The sequence below is a fragment of the Acipenser ruthenus genome, chromosome 7 (assembly GCF_902713425.1).
Source record: "Acipenser ruthenus chromosome 7, fAciRut3.2 maternal haplotype, whole genome shotgun sequence".
Lineage (NCBI taxonomy): Eukaryota > Metazoa > Chordata > Actinopteri > Acipenseriformes > Acipenseridae > Acipenser > Acipenser ruthenus.
In genome coordinates this window covers 63,784,487-63,793,009 of record NC_081195.1, presented here as the reverse complement: position 1 = coordinate 63,793,009, position 8,523 = coordinate 63,784,487, and positions in this window count along the sequence as shown.

Below are 8,523 nucleotides of genomic sequence, written 5' to 3'. Positions count from 1 at the left end.
GCCACAGCACAGCCACCAGGACTTTCACTGGGAGCACCTGCACTGCCACAGCACAGCCACCAGGACTTTCACTGGGAGCACCTGCACTGCAACAGCACAGCCACCAGGACTTTCACTGGGAGCACCTGCACTGCAACAGCACAGCCACCAGGACTTTCCCTGGGAGCACCTGCACTGCCACAGCACAGCCACCAGGACTTTCACTGGGAGCACCTGCACTGCAACAGCACAGCCACCAGGACTTTCACTGGGAGCACCTGCACTGCCACAGCACAGCCACCAGGACTTTCACTGGGAGCACCTGCACTGCAACAGCACAGCCACCAGGACTTTCACTGGGAGCACCTGCACTGCAACAGCACAGCCACCAGGACTTTCCCTGGGAGCACCTGCACTGCCACAGCACAGCCACCAGGACTTTCCCTGGGAGCACCTGCACTTCCCCACCACCTCAACCCATGTGTGCACTTGTGGATTGGACATTGGATTTATTGTTTTATTATTTTGTTTTCGACTGCAACCCACCGCTTTGTCCCCAATACCAGTCATGGTAGGGGAGCATTGTGAAAAAAAAACTGGACCTTTTTGTAAATATACCACCGTTTGGATCTTCTATTCTTCCCCACACCACTCACATCCTGACAGGCTACCATTACAATAGCAGAGTATTGCCTTAAAGAAATCAGATATAATGGAATGGCAGTATAATGCATTAAAAAAATATTGAACACAGGTACATGCCATTGGGATATCTCTAGTAAGTGAACACGATATCAATGCAGTACCATCAATGGATCTTAAAGTCATTGTAGTTAACAAAATATTTCCAAAAATATGTTCGCCATGCACATCCATTCACTGCAGTATTTTATTTTAAATCATGATATCTGGTACTACACTAGATGAAGAAATCTCTGTTTGCAACCCATCCTTTCAGACTGACCTACACTTCCTGTGCCATTTCACCTGTAGTCAAATTGTCCACACCCCTCAGGACCTTCTTTCCAGCTGCTTCCCCTAATGACCGTTATGCTTTCCATAGTTATTTGCCGAATACACTGCTGGGGTGAAATGGACAAGGAAGTAAAACAGATTTCCTGGAAGCAAGGCAAGCAAGCTGACAGCGTTCTTTAACCTAGCATAGAGTACCAGATGCCATGTTTAAAATGAAAAGACTTTTTTTTTTTCAAAACTGCTCATTTGAGACCTACAGAGTGAATAAAAGTGCACAACAGTTGAGATTTATGAAATTATTTTGTTAGCTTCAACCACTTTAAAATTCAACCAGAAGTGTGAGGGTTAGCTGGATGCAACTGTATTTAGAAGCCAGTCAAGGAACCAGGAAAGGGCTATGTGTAATTGTATGAACCTAACCTGGCTAGAGTTATGTATGACCAAAGGATACTGGAGTTTTCACAATCTGAGGCTTGCTGCAACTTCTGAGCATCTGTCTACAGTATATCCCTTCATCTACACACATTACCCACACAAGTGGCACCCAAAGGTCAACCCCTTACATTACCATTGATGATGGTGAGAGAGAAATGTTTTTATGTATGACTGATATTATTTATGGTTTGCAATTGATGATGCTTTAAAGAACATGTGTCAAGTTCTGACTCCACACAGTACAAACATTTACACGTTTTGCTTCTTGGCCATTCTAAATTTGCATGCATTTTCCATTACTTCATGCCGTTTTAAGCAGTTGAAAAATGGGACTTAATAGTTGACTCCAATAGTGAGCACTTTTTTTCCATTCAGAATAAAAAAAAAAGTTTCTCCTCCCATGCTTAGTCAGTGCTGGGCCGCTCTCTCGCCAGCCCCTAAACCATTATCTGATCATCTCTCAGAGCACTCAGATTATCAATGGACAGTGTCCAGCAAATGCTTCAGCTTCATCTTTGGATGAGCGATGCCTGAGCCTGATGAAGCTCATTTCAAAGTGTTTTATTTATGAGCTTTACAGAGCAGTACAGAACATTAGGCCAGGTATTAGGCCAGGCTTGTCAAGGTCTTTACTCCAAAGTGTATTGTTGTTTTGTGAAAGGGAAATAATAACGTGCAGATTAACTCGGCAATGCGGCAAAACTAATGAATAAGCAACTCAGGAAGTTGATTCATGTCATAAATCCATAAATCACCTGTTTGCATTTCCATTAGCTATACAGGTCTCAAATGTGCAGTTTTGAAAGAAACATTTGTTATAGCACATTTTCATTTTAAAATATGATAGGAAGCTCTCAGTTTCTATGCATTATTCTCATGTTATCTGTTTTGCATTATTACATCAAGTTTGCAGTTCACAAGTCTTGTTTTAGAGAAGGTGTGTTTCTGTAAACACACTTTACTGTGCTTTGTTGATGCAAATAAAACTGTATTGGGTTGATATTTACAGTATGTTTACCATTTTCTAAGGATTACTTGTGGCTAAGTGAGTGGTGTGCACTGCTGTGCATGGATTCTTCCCTCTGCTGGTGAGACGAGTTTACAAGTTCTGTAACTGCATGTGCTCTTGCACTTCGCTCTTTTGCTCAGTGGTTAAAATGCTTGCTTGGGGAGTGTGTGGTTGTGGGCTTGCAGCTTGTACTTGCACCTTAGTAGTTCTGTAACAATTGCACTTTTAGCACTAGGGTAAATGCTTTGGGAATAAATGAAATGTTAACTTGATGCCTTTTTCAGTGTCTCCCATGTTTAACCAATCCCAGAGCGATCCGTTTTCAAAAGACTGAAGACAATTGTCAAAACATTTCTTTATCGAAACTGCTAGTTTTATGACTTAATATTTAAAGATATTCAATTGTCTATTCTGGTAATACAGCCTGCACTGATAATTACTGTATGGGTTTTTGAAATACTGTAAGGCTTGTCAAAAATGGTATGCTCTCAGTGATCAGAGGCTAATGCATGAAGGTCAAATCCTATGGTATACATCATTAGAAAGAGCAGTTCTGAAGTGCTGCTGCCAAGTATCTTGGACTTGTGTCAAGCGATAGATTGGAACCATTTCAACAGAGAGCTTTACGTATAATTAACCTAGTCTTAAGTTACCAGAGCATGTTAGACAAATGGGAAATTGAAACACTAGAAAAGAGAAATATTGTTTTATGCAAAAATATGGTGCCCCCCCAAATCAGGAACTACATTTCTTAACTTGGTCGTAATATCAGGCACAGCCATGGCTTCAGAACTTGTGCATTTATTGGATTTTTTTGCCCCTTGGTCATAGTAGTTTGTCATTTCATTTTAGGCAGTTACAGTAGGTGTCCTTCTGGTCTGTCTGCCCGTCTGTCTTAATGTTTGGGTCAATTTTTATGGTTTCTTTGAATTCTGAGTTTGTTTTATGCATATGATTATATTGCTGACCTTGTTTAAATAATAGTACACGAAAGGCATTAAAGTATGTTTTGTAAAGGGGACCCTAGTTGCCAGGAAACACATTATACAACAGTCCAGTAAATACATACTAATGAAGACGTGTGTCACAGTGCATCACCCACCAGTAAATACACACTAATGAAGGCGTGTGTCACAGCGCATCACCCACCAGTAAATACACACTAATGAAGACGTGCGTCACAGTGCATCACCCACCAGTAAATACACACTAATGAAGACGTGCGTCACAGTGCATCACCCACCAGTAAATACACACTAATGAAGACGTGCGTCACAGTGCATCACCCACCAGTAAATACACACTAATGAAGACGTGCGTCACAGTGCATCACCCACCAGTAAATACACACTAATGAAGACGTGCGTCACAGTGCATCACCCACCAGTAAATACACACTAATGAAGACGTGCGTCACAGTGCATCACCCACCAGTAAATACACACTAATGAAGACGTGCGTCACATTGCATCACCCACACATGGCTGTAGTATCCCACAGCTTGCATTGATTGTCAGTACAGATGTGCTGTTCTAAACTCAATTACCATAATCCTTAAACATATATATTGTCATTTTCTACTATTATGAAATTATCTTACAGTTTGGTTGTTTTAGGATGTTTACAAAATTGTCTTCATGCCCTTCTAATAACCAAAATGTACTTCTTGTTCCCAGAACTTCAAGATAATTCAAAGGTCCAGACTTCCAAGATACATATTTTTGGGGACCATCTAGTTATACATGTGTAAGAGTTTTTTTTTTTTATAAGACTACCATAAGATATTGTCCAGTTTGCATCTCAGCTAAGATTTCTTTAGTTGGCATGGTAACGATAGTGATGAATTCAATCCTTATTTAATGTAAAGAACTGAACAGTCTTTCTGGCTGTGTAACAAAGCACAACAATAAAATTGGGTTGAGGCAGCATCCGAAAGACTACCCCATAATTCTTCTAGTATCTAAATACTCACCTGCTTATGTTCAATCTAGCACGAACACCTGCATCACTTGATGCTAAGAAGGCATTTGCTTGTGAATGTGGCAGGTTGAGTCTAAGACCTAGGGAGTGAGCACTGACATGATTGCTTGGGCATGTTCCATCCTTATCCAGTTACCGTGGTTACAGCTACACAAGCACACATACCAGCACTGCATGTGTCATGGTAACAGACAGCACTGTAGTCATCAACGGAGATGATATGCTGAAACTTATTGCATCCTCTATTGCATGTTTGCTTTTACAGCAAACTACATTTGGCAATTAAGCAGCCTGATAATGAACCTGAATTTCACACCGTCTGTCTGTTCAACATCATTTGTAATCATATTTCTACTGCTTTAGGCTATGCTGTGTAAAAGCTGCTCTACATTGTAAGAAGCTTAGGTGAAAGGTGAGCGAGGCAAGACAAGCTGAGAGATATTTTAAAGTAACTGCAGTTATAGAGGTTTTAACCAGCAGGGGTCAGAGATGGAAGTGCATCACACAACACTGCCTGATGCAATGCCAAAGCCATTAAAACACGGCATAGTTTTAACACACGCAAAAAATGCAACTTTCAAAACCTACACAATGCCGTGTGTAAATACTGTTCAATTACAAGAAATGTTAGCAACTTCAATATGTAATTAAGCATGTTGTTGCAATCATGTAAATAATGTTTTAATCTAAAAAACAGTATAGTAATAGAGTAATAGTAATAGTAAATTGTAATATAGTTTATAAAGTGAATGGCCTGCAATGGCTGTGATTTCATAAAAGCTAAAGTGAATCTTAGCTTTGCGTCAAGTCACTTCGTTTTTTCTTTAGGGGGTTCTAATTTGTCTTTACATGTATAGTCTAAAGGGCCACTGAAGTAGTCACCTACCTCATTCACGAACACTTAGCAATATAACCAATGTAAGCTTGCATGCAGGCACAGGCACAGGCACATACATGCACAGTACTGAGTTTGGGTCTGTTTTTAACCAGAATGACATGCAGATCAGAAGGCATCATGATCACAAGCTCCCTTAAAGACAACCATGGCTGGAGGACAAGGGGAGACAGATCTAACAGAACACTGAACTGAGAAAGGCTATTTTTAGCACCTAGTCATGTGAGAATAAATGGAAATGTAATAAGTGACAGGTGGGGGAGGGGTGAAGAATTACGATCAGAATGTAGGAAAGAATTCTAGAGGTAACATGCTACAGACTAGCCAATATAAAATAGGAAGGGATTAAGGCAAGGGACAAGGGTGTTAATCGGGAAGGCTCCAGGCACCCATACAGTTAATTATTATTAGAATGATAACTTACCTTTCTCAAGAAGAATGCATATGACTTCCTATGCTTTAAACACCTCACAAGTCTTGCTGGAATCTATGTAATAATAATAATAATAATAATAATAATAATAATAATAATAATAATAATAATAATAATGTGTCATTATTACCCAGCCGCTTCTTGTAGCGTATAGGGCAGTTTTAATGTAATATAACCTATGCATCTACTCCTTGTGACCATGTTTTACTGCAGGGGTGATTTATTAACATACATCACTAAATAGAGCACAATAAAGTCTGTGCTAGAGCTGGTTTACACTATAGGTTCAGACCATTTAAATAGACTCTGTCATCTCAACCAGTTCTTAAATATGAAGTTTTACATTTCAAATACAAAAAAAGACATGTTTCTTTACTGCAGTTCGTATCACATTGAGTCTGGAGAGGCAGCTATGGCGGTGTCTGTGTGGGTGTCTAAGAGTGCATGATATACTGGGTGTGTGTTGGTCTGAATGTATTTATTACCTCTTAACTCACATGGCAGATTCTGTAACTGTGCCTAATGCAATGTGGCACCGGCCTTCATCTAACTGGAAAAAACAAACAGGAGGACAAGAGGACCTCACATGACTGATCAACAATGTGTGATATGCAATGAGCCTACTGTATCACCGGCAACATGGGACAGCTGCTATTTTTCAGATAATGTCACCGACTGAAGCATGTGCACAATTTTATTGACTCTATTTAACTTGACCAGATAGTTTTCTGTCAGCCCCTTTCAGAATTTTACTATTAAATGCCATATAAAGTATAAAAAAGCCCTTTTTAGCTTATTAGCTGAAATATACGTACTAAATGTGTATGTAAAACTTTGTGGGAATAAAAATAACATTCTAAACCTTCATTATTCAGGAAGAAAATAAAATTATTGTTGCTTTTTAAATTATTTTTTAAAACATTATCTTATATATACAGTATATATATATATATATATATATATATATATATATATATATATATATATATATATATATAATGACAAATATTTGTAAGCATTCCATTTGCTTGACTTTTTTTACATCCGTCTAACTCATGTTTGTCCTGAAATCTCAGCAATGTGCGCTATATAAAATGTGCGCTATATAAAAAAATGACATCAGAAGCTAAATGATTCTTTGTTTTTGGATTAATAGTAAAGTACATGAGGACTCAACAGTTGTGGCAAATTAATAATCTACAGGCCATATACACTGTCTGTCACTGTATTTGAACTTTGTACCCTGATATAACCTGGGTCCCTTGATTACTATAGAAAGCCGAACAAATGTTGTAGATCATGTACCATTGCGGATGAAATCCGCCCAAAATGCTCCCCACATACCGTAATGCAATGGTTAGTTTCAAGACCATAATGCACCCGTCCACCAGAATTGTGTGCCAATGATATGAGGATTATGATTGAGACTTCAGACATCTTCCATGGCAACCATAATTCCCATTTCCAAATGCAACTGAGCATGCTTGGGATGAACTTGAATGATGCATGTCTACCTCTCTGCACCAATTGTCTGGATGGATTAGTATTCCTCGAGAATTCGTCCAGCACATGTGACGTCTATACCATGTTCTGTAAGGCTGTGATCAGGGCAAATGGTGACCCCAATCCGATATGAGATACAGGTCCTAATAAAGTGGTCAGAAGTGTAAGTATGTGTCCTGGATTACAAGTTCACATGTGTTTAAATCACCAATGGAATGATGGTGGTATGCCATGTAGCTTGAGAGGTAATCCCATTTTAATGTATGCTGGTCCATTTGCATAACCTGTTGATGGCATTAATACTTCAGTAGGACATGTAAGCATGGCTTTGTTTTGTTTCCTGTACATTTCAAAAGGATAGTGAATCATTGTCCCGGTTTTCTTTAATAATTGAACAATGGTATACAATTTCAGGTCTCTTTAATGCGTCTGAAAGCTTTTCTTAAGCAAGGTGCCAGTACCTTAATAGCACAAAATACTGCACTTCCAAACTTTCTATGTCAATCATGATTTGGACCTTCCCTAACATATTCCCCTTTCAGCCAAAAATTGGGTTGCTTGCAGTGAGATCAGTGTACTTTCACACACCAGCATTCAGTATCACCACAAGACCGTTTCTCTCAGGTCTTGTCCTTTACAGCCGCTCAAGGGAATAATGTAGCTCAGCCGCCTTCATTTCAAAATACTCCCAAAGCAAGATCACAGAAGGGCTCTGTAATGGCAGTCATACCCCAGAGCAGTGATGAGTCTAACACTGACTGTCCACAAACTACAGAATGGTCTTAGTCCACAATACATACTTCCTTTTTTTTGGTAAACTATTTGGATGGGAAAAGTTTGCCTTTTCAAGACAAAGGTGCCAGTGATTTAGGAGAACTCTCACAGAGCTTATATAAGACTAGTGGTTCACACGACATGTCACGTGACCCCATACATTTAGGTAATTTTCTAATTGTACTTTCATTCAGAAATGTAAGCCATTGAATTAGAAGCCTTACTTACAAGGGGGAAGGAGGTAAATGTGATAGTTACATAACCATTATTTAGATACACAGTAAACATTAATACACTTAAGTAAAGCAATGAGTTTTTCATGCAATTACAGTTCCCCTTCCATAGAGACAATGCATTTGCTTGAAAACCGCTAAAAATCACATTCTATAATCATTAAAAGGCTAACAGATATACATGACAGGGCAACATTTGTGCACCACACGAGAAAATGACACCAGTGCACTCTATGAAGGATAAGCTGGAATTGAAGATATGCAGCTAGACTTTGATTCACTCACGTCACAAGCAAGTTCATCACTT